The sequence below is a fragment of the Miscanthus floridulus genome, chromosome 3, assembly GCF_019320115.1.
Source record: "Miscanthus floridulus cultivar M001 chromosome 3, ASM1932011v1, whole genome shotgun sequence".
NCBI classification, from domain to species: Eukaryota; Viridiplantae; Streptophyta; class Magnoliopsida; order Poales; family Poaceae; genus Miscanthus; species Miscanthus floridulus.
The window spans coordinates 6015941-6031035 of record NC_089582.1 but is presented as its reverse complement, the minus strand read 5'-3'; the positions used below and the strand labels follow the sequence as shown (position 1 = coordinate 6031035).

General features: G+C 40.0%; 1 pseudogene; it reads right to left on the bottom strand.

Annotated features, from left to right (window-relative positions):
• Positions 1 to 544: 544 nt before the first annotated feature.
• Positions 545 to 14504, bottom strand: LOC136547601 (uncharacterized; annotated as a pseudogene).
• Between the last annotated feature and the right edge of the window lie 591 nt (positions 14505 to 15095).

The following is a 15095-nucleotide window of genomic DNA, read 5'->3' as shown; positions in this document are numbered from 1 at the left end:
GAAGCATGAGGATCGTTCGATGCCGCCAATTGATTCTGCACAAAGGAGAAGAGATGCATGTGTGAGACAAGATAAATATATACCATACATATGAATAAAACTTTCATGGATTGCCGAGTGTCAGGAGAAGACACTCGGCAAAGGATTAATAGCGGCTGCCGGCAGTTAATGGGGGCGGTCCTTTGCCGAGTGTTATTGTTTGACACTCGGCAAACCTGGTCTTTGCCGAGTGTTCAGCACTCGGCAAACCACCTTTTTGCCGAGTGCCATTTGTTTGCCGAGTGCTTTCTCTCTGCCACTCGACAAACAGTCTCTTTACCGAGTGCCCAATAAAAAACACTCGGCAAAGTCTGGGACACTCGGCAAAGAAGCCGTCTCCGGCAGTGTGCCAGTCGAATCAAATAAATAAAAGACAATGTTAAAGCAGGTTGCGATCATGGATTGCACACAAGTACATGAAGCAAAAAAAAAGGAAAATCCCATGATTGTCTAATCTCCTTCCCGAGCCTATGGTACGATTTAATCTAAGTTATACATGATAGATTCAGATTTTCAGGTGCCGTGGCGGCGGTGGCACTACTAGCTGACTTTCCTTTCCTCTCTGAATCCAGTCCAGGATCAAGCCTCGCAGCTGGACAGGTGCATGTGCAACCCACGAATTGAGGACGGAAGCCACCTTGCGATTCCAGCTCGCCAGCACCTGCACCTGCACCTGATCTTGTTGCACCTGCAGCTTCCTTTTCCTACTACCTGCCCTAGAAATTGCCCGTCGTTCTGCACATGGCATCTCCTCCATCCTTGGCTTCTCGAACTCAATGTACTCAGTGCCATGTCTAGACTTCCAAAGCAGTTGGCAGGATGTCGCCTCGGGGTTCTGGTAGAAATAATCTGTTGCCTTTGGCAGCATGATCTCATTCATCTGGTCCAAGGTAATGTCAGTATGCACATAGTGCTGTTCTTCACCGTAGACCGTCACTACTGCAGAGTTCTTTTCTTCAGGAAGCCTATGCTTCGTAGAACCATGGGGCGCGAACAAGGTTTTCATTTTCGGAAATTAAAATTTATCAGGGATCACAGATAAAGAGGATAAACAGGATATATCGGAAATATCAGACCAAATTCAAATAAAATTTAATTTGAATTAAAGTAAATTTAAATAAATTTAAACAAAATTTGTACAAAAAAGATAGATATTTTCTTATCGGCACCTACGGATAAAGAGGATATATCGGAAATATCAGGAGATTTCGGCCGATATTGGAAACCATGGGCGTGAAGAGGAGCCCAGCTTTCAGATATGACTTCTGCGTCCAGATGGCGAGGTTGTGGTCTGCTGCTTGTAGTTGTGTTCGGATACCGGGACTCGACACTCCAAGTGCATTAGAATGAATCCAGAGAAACATCTGGAATTCGTACCATGTCTGGTTGACCAATGCAACGAGGCTTATTATTCTGCAGACCTTGTTGCTTGACTCACTACTAGAGAACAGACTTTAGAACGATGTCCGAATTTGGCATTAGCCTCGGCATTTTTTGTCCCCGGGACTAAAGGTTCCTGCCCAACGGTCATCCGCGGGGCAGGGATTTTTAGTCACGGTTGATAATACCAGCCGGGACTAAAGCTTTTAATCCCGGTTTGGGTGATGCCCCGGGAATAAAGATTAATCTTTAGTCCCGGTTTGGCCCCCCTAACCGGAACTAATTATCCCAGCCTATAGACCAGCTCATTTCTTCCTCCCCGAGCCCGAGTCATTTCATTCAAACTCACTGCCTCTGTTCTTCAGCTTGCTGTTGTTCTTGCTCTTTCCCCCTCCATTGGTGTTGCTCTTCGATTTTGGAGGTAACAAACTTAATCCTCTTATATTTTATCAGTAGCTTATCTCATTTTGAGAAATGTAGATGCATGTGTAACTTTATATGTTGGACTTTATTATGATTTTATGTCATTTTTAGCTCAAAATCACATGATGATTTGCATATATGTTTGGATAAACAAAAGTTAAATTAGTTCATCAAAATCACGCCTCGCTCGTCCTCGCTGGAGCACGCGCCATGAAATGATGCCTTTTATTTTTTAGAATTAATTTTTCCATAAAATGAAAAACTTAGAAAATAGTTAGAAAATTGTAGAAAATCCGTACTAGTTGAACTTGCGGACCGTGTTCAGCTCGGCGAGCATGTTCTCTGCCGAGCGGTAACGGACGTCAAGGAGGAGCTTTGATTTTACGAGGGAGAGCGGCAACGGTCGTGGAAGACCGTGTTCCCTTCCTTGTAGAATCAGAGCTCTTCCTTGACCAAGTACGGTGCCGTCTGGTGGAGAAATGCTCGCCGAGATGAACCCGTCAGCAAGGTCAACTAGTACGGATGGTTATTTATTGAAACATGTTTTTGAGCTATAATTTGATGTATAGAAAGTAACTTGATATGGTGGATTTGATTATGATTTCTATGTCATTTTTAGCTCAAAATCACATGATGATTTACAATAGTAAAATCATTTGATAGTTTGGTATTTTACTATTATACATAATACATATTTCATGGTTTAGTTAGATAAATAAGTAATTTTAGTTTTGTTTAAATATATTATTTTAGAAAATGTGAAATTTACACTAGTTTGCAAAAATAAGTATAGAAAGTAGATGACAACTGGTACCGGATCCTCGGCCTCTCGTTCGGTTTCGAAACGACTGAGGCCAGAACTCCCTCTCATTATCTGCGGCAAGTGTAAGCAGAAGATTGTGATGGAGTACCGAGTCAAGAGATAGGGACCCAACAAGGGTCGTGTTTTCTACAAGTGCCCGGATCGCGATGTGAGTTTCTTACGCATTTGATTATTATGGCTAATTGACCTGCTTTTCTTGAATATTTTTGACTAAATATTTTTTGGCTTTAATTTCAGTGGGAGGGCAATGGATGCGATGGTTGGTACTAGGAGGAAGATTATGCTACATACGTGCAGAATTCGGGTGCGCTTGAGGTAGCGGCTGCTGATGATGAGGCAGTGAGCCAGCAGGAGAAGCTTATTGATATTCAATAGACAAATGATTTGTCTGTTTTAGTTGTGTACGGTCACGAAATAATTATATTACTGAAGTGCATTGTAGTTTTAGTTTGTTTAGTGATAGTTGGGATTGCTTACGTTGTAGCCAGTTTAGTTAATTAATCAACCGTGTGTGTGTCATCTATGTTGTGTAATAAAGTACTTAATTATGTTCAAGGTTTTCATAATTTGTCGTGTAATGTAGATTATGTCACGCCATTGGATATACAATGCCGATCGCCGCTCCCAAGACTTTATTGAGGGCATGCACTATTTCTTAGGTGTGGCCGAGGCAAATAAGTGGATGGTTTCATGTGCTGTCCATGTGCCCTATGTAAGAATTTAAAGGAATATTCAAGCTCAATGAGTCTTCATTCATATTTGCTTAAGTCAGATTTCATGTCAAACTATATATGTTGGACTAAGCATGGAGAAAGCGGGGTTATGATGGAAGAAGGTGAAGGAGAAGATTTAGACACTGATGACATTATTGCTCAGTATGGTGCCTTTGATGATACTACAATGGGGGGAGATGAAGAAGAGGTAGCGGCAGAAGATGATCTCGGTGATGCTCTTGGCGATGCCATTCGTGATGCACAACAAGAATGCAAAAGTGAAAAAGAGAAAGTTAAGTTCGAGCGCATGCTTGAGGATCATAGGAAGTTGCTATACCCGACGGCCGAAGAGGGGCAAAAAAAGCTGGGTACAACACTGGAATTGCTACAGCCAAAGGATTCACTTGAAGCACGCCAGGACTTGCAGGGCATGAAAGAACGAGACAACCTTCAACCAAAGAAGACAGATGATGGACGTCATTACTTAAGTCCTGCTAGCTACACGCTTAGCAAAGAAGAGACAGACAGCATGTTCGAATGTCTAAGCAGCATCAAGGTCCCATCGGGATTCTCCTCCAATATAAAGGGTATAATAAATGTGCCAGAGAAGAAATTTCTAAACTTAAAGTCCCACGACTGCCATGTGCTTATGACGCAATTGCTTCTAGTTGCTTTAAGAGGAATTCTACCTCCACATGTACGTCTAGCCACCGTGAAGCTATGTGCATTCCTCAATGCAATTTCTCAAAAGGCAATCAATCCAGTGGAACTAGCTACTCTATAGAATGATGTGGTTCAATGTCTTGTCAGCTTTGAGTTGGTGTTCCCTCCATCCTTCTTTAATATCATGCACACCTCCTAGTTCATTTGGTGAAGGAGATTAGTATTCTTGGACCTGTGTTCTTACATAACATGTTCCCCTTCGAGAGGTTTATGGGAGTCTTGAAGAAATATGTGAAAGTCCATTCTAAGCCTGAAGGAAGCATCGCCCAGGGCTATGGAACAGAGGAGGTCATTGAGTTCTGTGTTGACTTTATTCTTGACCTTGCCCCGATTGGCGTTCCCGAATCACGACACGAGGGGAGACTCAGTGGTAAAGGAACTTTAGGGAAGAAAACATATATTGGCATGGAAGACGATTATTTCAATAAAGCACACTACACAGTTCTTCAGAACTGGTCATTGGTGCATCCGTACATCGAGATACATAAGGAGTTCTTATGATCCAAGTTTCTAGGGAAGACTGAAGCTTGGATTAGGCGTCAGCACATGGAAAGTTTCAGTGGTTGGTTGCGAAAAGAATGTCAAGGCGATGACAATATTGATGAGCAACTGTATTTGTTGGCTAGGCAACCATCATGTCATATCCTCACGTACCAAGGGTACGAGATAAATGGGAATACATTTTACATAGTTGCCCAAGATAAAAGGAGCACCAATCAAAATAGTGGTGTTCGCATAGATGGCACAGATCCAAATAGGAATATACAAACATATTATGGCCACATAGAAGAGATATGGGAACTAGACTACGCACCTAATTTTAAAGTCCCTTTGTTCCGGTGCCAATGGGTGAAGCTGACCGGAGGAGGGGTAACAGTCGACAAAGAGTATGGAATGACAACAGTGGACCTCAACAATATTGGGTACAAAGACGAACCATTCGTCCTTGCTGCCGATGTGAGTCAGGTGTTCTATGTGAAAGACATGTCAACAAAATCAAAGAGAGGAAAAAACGAAGACATCAACTCAATGATCAATGAGCCAAAGCGCCACATAGTTCTTTCTGGGAAAATAAATATAGTGGGAATTGAAGACAAGTCAGACATGTCAGAAGATTATGAAAGAAATGTCCGAATTCCACCCTTCATAGTGAAGAAAGATCCAAGCATCATGTTAAATGATGAAGACACTCCATGGTTATGACAAGATCATAACCAAGGGTCATATGTCAAGAAGAAATTCACTGTTGTGCCCGCATGATTCAAATTTCACAAGTGTGTGACATAGTTTTAGAAAGTCTATATGAGATTCAAGAATTTGTGACTAGTGTTTAAAAAAAACTTTCTCAAATGGGAAAATGAGCTATGTAACAATTGTAGATCTTGATGAGATGATCAAACTTGGTATTCAGAGTTTTTTCATCTGAGGTCATTTAGTGTCTCATTTGAGTAAGTTTGACCAAGTCAAATTAGGTCAAATGAAAAAACAACACTTTGACTCTAGTATTATGAACTCTAAATGACTTCAAATTGAAAAAGTTTTGAATACCAAGTTTGTTAAACTCATCAAGATCTACAATTGTTGTTTTGGTCAACTTTCCATTTGAGATAGTTTGGATGGTTCAAATTTGTGATTTTTAAATTTCGACGCCTACAAACTAGTTTTCGGAACCATAGATTGTCTCAAATTGAAAAGTTTTGAATACCAAGTTTGTTCAGCTCATCAAGATATACAATTGTTGTTTTAGTGAACTTTCCATTTGAGAAAGTTTAGACGGTTCAAATTTGTGATTTTTAAATTTCGACGCCTATAAACTAGTTTTCGGAACCCTAGATTGTCTCAAATTGAAAAGTTTTGAATACCAAGTTTATTCAGCTCATCAAGATCTACAATACTTATATAGGCCATTTTTTCATTTGAAAAAGTTTGAACAAAATGTAGTTCAAATTTCACAAGTGTGTGACATAGTTTAAGAAAGTCTGAGATTCAAGAATTTGTGACTAGTGTTTGATAAAATTTTCTCAAATGGGAAAATGAGCTATGTAACAATTGTAGATCTTGCTGAGATGATCAAACTTGGTATTTAGAGTTTTTTCATCTGAGGTCATTTAGTGTCTCATTTGAGCAAGTTTGACCAAGTCAAATTTGGTCAAATGAAAAAATAACACTTGGCTCTTGTATTATGAACTATAAATTACTTCAAATTGAAAAGTGTTGAATACCAAGTTTGTGAAACTCATCAAGATCTACAATTGTTGTTTTGGTCAACTTTCCATTTAAGATAGTTTGGATGGTTAAAATTTGTGATTTTTAAATTTCGACGCCTACAAACTAGTTTTCGGAACCTTAGATTGTCTCAAATTGAAACGTTTTGAATACCAAGTTTGTTCAGATCATCAAGATATACAATTATTGTTTTAGTCAACTTTCCATTTGAGAAAGTTTAGATGGTTTAAATTTGTGATTTTTAAATTTTGACGCCTACAAACTAGTTTTCGGAACCCTAGATTGTCTCAAATTGAATAGTTTTGAATACCAAGTTTGTTAAGCTCATCAATATCTACAATCATTATATAGGCTATTTTTTCATTTGAAAAAGTTTGAATAAAATGTAGTTCAAATTTCACAAGTGTGTGACATAGTTTTAGAAAGTCTACGTGAGATTCAAGAATTTGTGACTAATGTTTGATAAAACTTTCTCAAATGGGAAAATTAGCTATGTAACAATTGTAGATCTTGCTGAGATGATCAAACTTGGTATTCAGAGTTTTTTCATCTGAGGTCATTTAGTGTCTCATTTGAGCAAGTTTGACCAAGTCAAATTTGGTCAAATGAAAAAAACAACACTTTGACTCTAGTATTATGAACTCTAAATGACTTCAAATTGAAAAGTGTTGAATACCAAGTTTGTTAAACTCATCAAGATCTACAATTGTTGTTTTGGTCAACTTTCCATTTGAGATAGTTTGGACGGTTCAAATTTCTGATTTTTAAATTTCGACGCCTACAAACTAGTTTTCGGAACCCTAGATTGTCTCAAATTGAAAAGTTTTGAATACCAAGTTTGTTCAGCTCATCAAGATATACAATTGTTGTTTTGGTCAACGTTCTATTTGAGAAAGTTTAGATGGTTCAAATTTGTGATTTTTAAATTTCGACGCCTACAAACTAGTTTTCGGAACCCTAGATTGTCTCAAATTGAAAAGTTTTGAATACCAAGTTTGTTCAGCTCATCAAGATATACAATCCTTATATAGGTTGTTTTTTCATTTGAAAAAGTTGTAGAATAAAAATACTATATTTTCTTTATTTTTATAGGTTCAACAAAAATTTCCTGTCATTTTGGTCAAAAACCGAGAAAAAATTGAAACATTGACGTTACAATAATGTGATAATAAATTTCCTATCGAATAATATTAGTTTTATTAATTTTAAGTTACAAATATATTTTTGCATTAACAAAATACTTAGTATTAGTAACATTTATATTCTATATTCATAAAAGAAATTGAAAACTTTAGGTTATAAAATTTTCCTATTTACAATAAATAATTAGTTAATCAATAGTATTTTTTAAAATAAATATTGCAAAGTATTGAAGTTGCTATAGAATTAATTGATTAACCTAGTATTAAACAAGAAGAACAAAATCAAAATCCCAGGCTTTTCCAATTACTCTGGCGGGCTGCCAAAATTTTTAGGCCTTCAGTCCCGGCCCAGGCCAGGAACCGGGACTAAAGGGTGGGCGGAGTTGCCCGCCCAAAAATACCTTTAGTCCCGGCTGGTAACACCAACCGGGACTAAAGCTCCTTTAGTCCCGGCTGGTAAGCTGAGCCGGGACTAAAGGGTTAGACCTTTAGTCCCGGCTCGGCTTACCAGCCGGAACTAAAGGAGCTTTAGTCCCGGTTGGTGTTACCAGCCGGGACTAAAGGGTCCCGGCCTATATATATCGAACGGTTCCTGCCTGTTCATCTTCTACTTTTTGATCTACACGTCGATCTCGTCTCTGCCGCGCTCGGCCGTGTCGAGCTTGTCTCTGCGCCACGCCGTCGTCGTCGTCTACCCCTGCCCGGCCGCCCCAATCCGCCCGCATCGCTTCCCGCCCGGCCTCGTCGTCGAGCCCCGCCCGACGGCCGTCGAGCTCTCGTCTGCCACGCCGCGCCGTCGTCGTCTCGCCCGGCCGCGCGATCTCACCGTCTCCGAGTCGTACGCCTCGCACGAGGTGCTCAGCTTGGCCCCGTGGCCGGCCAGCACGCCCTGCCCGGCCCGCCATTCGCCCCAGCTAGTTTTTTAGATAGTTTTTAGATAGTTTATATAGATAGTTTTTAGATAGTTTTTTAGATAGTTTTTTATATATATGTTAAATTAAAATGTATTAAAATTTAATTAGTAGTTTATTCTTAGTTTTTAGTTAGTTTTTAGATAGTTTTTGATATATGTTAATTAGATTTAAATGTATTAAAATTTAATTAGTACTTTATTTAGATAGTTTTTTAGATAGTTTTTATTATAGTTTTTGATATATTTAGTAATTATTATTCTATCTCTCTCTATATATGTGTTAGATTTAATTTTGTTTTAGTAATTGACACTTGCATATTTTATTAGTAATTCTATCTCTATATCACATGCATATTTTATTTTAGTAATTCTATCTATATACCACTTGGATATTTTATTAGTAATTCTATCTATATCACATGCATATCTAGAGAGAGATTATATATGTATACATATGTACTTATTTCCATGTGTTGAGAGAGAGAGAAAATTGTATCTAGAGAGACATTCTATGTGTTGTCACATGCATATCTAGAGATATATACATATGCACTTATTTCTATGTGTTGAGAGAGAGAGAAAATTGTATCATTCTATGTGTATATATACATGTACTTATTTCCATGTTTTTGGATCGAAAGTGTTTTTGATTCGATTCCAAAGCCTATACCTTATTATTGTTTATCCTTATGAAATATTATGTGTTATTATATTTAATTGGATTTAGTAATTCTGTATGTGTTATCACATGTACTTATGTTATGTGCCATAGTAATTCTATCTATGTGTTATCTTGAAGATACAAATGGCTGCTCTGGATGATAACTTGAATGATGACATAATGGCGGATATTATCAACGCCGGCACCAATGCGGATATAGATGACATGAGTCAGTACTTTGCTAATTATGAGGATATCCTGAATATCCCGGTGGTTGAAGATCAACAAATTGTCGTGCAAGAAAATACTGGCGAGGTATATTCGATTATCTATCATCTCTTATAGATGCATGCGTACGTATATTTGTTGTTAATCATTGTGTTTCTACTCATATAGCCGGTCTCTAGATCTACATCAACCACCGGCAAGAGTAGGAAAGTCCGAGGGCCAAAAAAGCCATTAAAGGGCCGTTTCATAATATCAGAATTTGACACAGACACCGGCAAACCATTGGGACCACATGCTCAGACATATGTCAATCAATGTGGGTTCATTGTAAGGGATAGGATCCCAGTTAGTGCTCGTGAATGGAAGCAGAAGATATCCGCTCCTAATGTTAGTTTTGTATCTAATCGTGACAAGAACCTAGCTTGGAGAGATATCACTCAACATTTCACATTACAAGCAGATGATGCTTTGAAGGAGCTAGTGAGGGATTAGACAATGAAGAAGATGGCAACATTGTTCTAGAGTTGGAAGAAGAAATTGTATAAAAAGTTTATCTTGAAGAATGAAACGCCGGATTTCAATGCTAAGGCGTTTGTCAAGTTGGAGTCCCATTGGGATGACTTCGTACAATACAAGACATCTCAAGAGAGTGAGGAATGTGTGATGAGGAATCGGCAGAATGCCCGACAGAAGCAATACCATCATCGCATGGGATCAGGTGGTTATAGGAGTGCTATTCCCAAGTGGCAGAACCTAGAAGCAGAGATTACTGCTAAGGGAATCATACCTGAAACAATAGAGAAGAACTGGCCTCAACGCGCGAAGAATTGGTTCTAAGCTCATGGGGGAAGGCTAGACCCAGACACTGGCAAGCTAATTTTCGGCCAAAAAATTGAGAGAGCAACATAGAGACTAGCTCATGCTAGGGAAGAAGCTGATAGTGGGGTTTTCAAGCCCAACAGAGAGAAAGATGAATTGACATATGCCCTAGAGAATCCTAAACACGGTGGTCGAACAAGAGGCTATGGGGCGGTTCCGTGGCTACAAGCATTCCCAGTAGACAAGGATACCTACAGAAGCCGCCAGAGAAAGAAGGATGAGGAGGCAGACCGAATCTATGTATTGGAGCAATTTGTTAATGAGTCACGACAAGCATTGCTTGAATCACGTGAACGAGAAAAATCTCTTGAGGCAAGAATGCAGAAGGAGATCAAGAGGCAAGTGCAGCTAGCAATGAGTCAAATACAATCGCAATCAACGCCGGGAGTCACCATTAGCCCCGTTGGTCAGATGAAAAGCAGTTGTGCTTCCACGGAGCTGCCAGTTATTCAAGATGACGCTGGGTTGCGCTTCCCTGTTGATGACATTACCGAGCCTCGAACAACATGTGAGCTGCACATTCTAGATGGTAATAATGCATCAATCATGGTGGCTGTCGGGGTTGTATCTCCAATAGACCGAACAAAGACACCAAGAATCCATGGGTCAGTTATTCAACCTGGATATGCTAGCGTCTCGGTCGATAGAGTGCTCAAAGGTTACATCAATGTTCCTCTTGACATTGAAGGCGGTGATGGGGAGAAGACACTAGGAGAAGCAGAGAAGACATTTATTCAATGGCGCAAACACTTCATCATCATTCCTGGGACGCCACCGCTTCCCCTACCTCACCCTAGGTATGAATGAAAGTGAATGAAATGTTATTTTCCATTAATTTTATATTGGCTTCAAAAATAATTGACTCACAACATGTTTTTGTAGCAGGGTCTCCCCCCAGCCTAGCCCAATCATTCATTCCCCATCTCATCACAGCGTCGCGGGGGGCGAGACGACTTCATCCCCACGGCGATCTCCAACTCTTACACCGCCCCCATCACCTCCACAACGATCTCCAACTCCTACACCGGCCCCACCACCTCCACAACGATCTCCAACGCCTCCACGCCGGTCTCCAACACTGGCCTCATCGCCTCCACGCCGGTCTCCAACACTGCCCCCACCCCTCCACAGCGACGCACTACAGAGACGTCTAAGGTCCCGGCGGCAAAGAAGACCCCCAAAAAAAGAGTTATTTATCAAGAAATACTTCCTGAAAAGACTGATGAGCAAATAGCAGCCGAAGAAGATAAAAAAGTGAAAGATTTTTTTATAGATATCCAAAAGCAGAGACAAGCGAAGCTTAAGGAGAAGCCGTACTTTTACATACCACGAGATTTGCTGAGGCAGAAGGTCGAAGCTCACAAGAAAAAGATGCTTAAAGTTCGTAAGCCTCCGCCACTATCAGACTATGACCGCTCCCTCGTGAAGTCACATGATGCAGATAAGAAAAGGAAAAGAGCATCAGGGAAGGATGTCCCACAGTTCGGACAACAGAAGCAACAAATGCAAAATCTTGCTGTTGCTAATGAATATGGTTCCAACATAGAAGTCTATCGACCAGACAACTCTGGAGAAGTGTCGGTTCAAGACCTTAATGCTTTTTTTGAACTAACTGGTTTAACCTTGGATCAATTGATGGGCAAAGCTCCAATCCAGAACCTGGAAGTTGATACCTGGAAGACTTATAAATTTGGCAAAAGTCTGTACAACCCTGTGGCTCTGAATGAATTGGGTACGCAAATGTACTTGCTCAACAAGTGGTACCTGCAGGCGTGTGGCAGGGGTGAGGAGTGGATCTTTGTCAGATTTAGAGACCATCATTACTTCCGTGGCGATGACATCTTACATATTAGTTTTGAAGAATTGCATCAACTATACCACATGGACGCTCTGGACAAATCAATCATTAGCTCCTTTTGTTTGTAAGTGATTCGTACTTTTATTTAATAAACTCACTTCCATGCGTACGTGTATATAATTATCCTCACATGTAACTTATATTTATATATAGATTCCAGATGTCAGAGCTCCAAAGAATATAAGACACCAGTGTTGGCTTCATTGATCCTTATATCGTATTCAAAACCGATATTATTGCCAAGGAGCAGTGGGTATCTGAACCACAGAAGAATATCATGAGGTTCTTCATGAAGCAACACGACAAGACAACAATACTTTTCCCGTACAACTTTGAGTAAGTGTTAATAATAATGTAGTCTACACATTTTATGTAATATCAATACAACTTATATGCATGTACGTGTGTGTATAAACCAATGCAAGTTTCACTGGATACTCATTGTCATTGAGTTAAACTCAAGTCGGTTAGTAATCTTGGACTCGTTGAGAAAAGAGCGGGCACTATACCAAGATATGATAGACATTATCCAGGGGTAATTTTGATCTCTCGCGCACAACTATTATTGAATAGACTTTGCCATAATTTATTAACGATCGTACATTATTGGTCGCACAGGGTTTGGAAAGAGTTTATTCGGCAACACCGCAAGGATTGCAAGGCACCACTTAATGCAGTTGAAATACCAGTAAGTTGTACTATATATACTTCCCCACGTGTTTAATTACTATATCGTACTTCAATTTACGTGTGAGATGATGAGAATAATCTTCTTCTCGTACAGTGGTGTTTGCGGCAGCAACTAGGTAATAACTTGTGTGGATACTACGTTTGTGAATTTATCACTGCGCACATAAGAAGAACTCCTGAAGATGTCCTCAGAGTACATATATATTAATTTTTTATTTATTTTTAAATGAATATATATATATATATGTATTAATACTTTTCCTTTTATTTCAAATGCAAGACTAAATGGTTGAAACAAAGGGTCATGCAAAAAGACCATCTGAAAGCAGTTCAAGAGTCAATAGCAGGATTTCTTCTAGAAAAAGTGCTAAATCCCAACGACGAGTTCTACTTTGATCCTAAGGAATAAATGATGTAAATTAAATGTTTATTGATATCGTTATTTTCGAGAACAAGATTATGAAAGTGTTGTATATATACATATATATCTATAATATATATAGTTTCATACTTTATTCGAATATAATAATGCTCGAGATGAGAATTAGATGTAATTATATGCGTGCGTGTATTTATATTAGCAGCGTAGAATACGTACATAAAAACATATTATATATTAAACAAATATGTGTAACTGAACTGAAAACAAATTAAACAAAAAAAGAAAAGAAAAAGAAAAGGAACCTTTAGTGCCGGTTGGGGTTACCAACCGGGATTAAAGGGTGCAGCCACGTTTGCTCGGCTGGAGGGCCTTTAGTCCCGGTTGGTAACACCAACCGGGACTAAAGGTCCCTCTTTAGTCCCGGCTCGATGACCCGGAACTGAAGGTTCCACCTTTAGTCCCGGGATCGTTGTCCTGGCGCGGTAACCGGGACTAAAGGCCGTTACCGCCCGGGACAACAAGGCCATCCTGTAGTAGTGACTCGCTTCTTGCAACACAATGGGTCTGGACGAAACCACTGAGTGCAGAAGCTGTGGAGATTGTCCCAGTGCTTCTTGCACCCATGAGAAGTCCTGTGTAGGAAGCTGAGTGAGCTCTTTCTTGATGGTTTCAATTGTAGGCTGGAAACAAGGAGGAAAGAGCTGCAGGCAGTTCACTACTGTCCCAACTCTGTCTGTGCTTTCAGATATCTGCAGCATTGCACAAAGAAAGAAGTTGTTCTCCGGTGCATTATCATCTTTATTATGGACGAATTTCAGGCAGGCTTCTACCCCATGATCCGGAGCGATGGAAGGGACCAGCCATAGCAGATAAGAAAGGTACTCATTTCCCCAAACAATCTTATGCTGGAGCTCCAATCCCGCAAAAAGGTTCCTGTTAAGAGAGTTGAATGGCATGTGACAGCGTGGTGTGCCACCAACTTCAACGTATCTCAGAAATTCACTGGCTCCATCTGCAAACCATTCGAACCTTTGAACCATGGATCTGCTCGGCTCATTTTTGTCACTGAAGGCAGAGAAAATGAATGACTTAGTAGCGCGTGCAATCCGGCTATGGAGGGAGGAGTTCATCAGCTCTTGTTCCACTTGCTCGTCTTCATGGATCCTTTGCTTGAATTTGTGCAGCATGTCATCACACTCTTCGGCAACATGCTTCAGCTTCATGCGCCAATGCAGCAAAGATGCATCTGTGATCTGCCACTTGTTAGATGTCTCAAGAGCAGCCTCCAGCCTGATGTGTGCCATCTCTAACCTCTCAAAGTTTATGTTTGCATCATTTGATTCCGCATACCTCTGAACTAGACCAGATAGGATTTGGCTAACTGTCTCCTGGGCAACCACGGAACAGACCATCTCTGCCGCCATTAGGGTCAAGCATATGTAGCACTCGTTCCCTGCTCAGGAGAAAGCAATATGAAACATTTTCAGATATATGAACCTTGTATTTGTTTTCAGGTAAAGGATATATGAACGTTTTACCACAATAAAAAATTTACACAACTGCATGAAAGCTGTGGCAGTTTTACCCTGTTTACTATAGAGAGGTATTCTGGATGTTAAATGCATCTGTGATGTTAGATGAAAATATATTAAAGACAGCGAGCTCCATAAGTTAGACAGGCTATGATCATGCAGGAGACAGGTTAAGAATGATAGAGACGGGTGTCGAGGAATTGGTGTGCACAACACCTAAATAAAGAACTCAGCGACGTCCAAATCTCCTAGTGGAAAAGGGAACATGCAAGTCAATAGTGGAGTTGGATAGTGCACAGTGGAGAACACAGCAAAATGCATTGAGGGTCAGAAACTTTTCTCATAGTGCCCTCTTCTTTATCCACAAACTTTTAAAATGTATTTTTAAGTCCCCATAACTAACTTATTTATGGATTTGTTAATCCGTTTGGCCGGTTCTCAGTAGATGTGAATCTGACATGCACATGCATAGTTTTTTGAGGC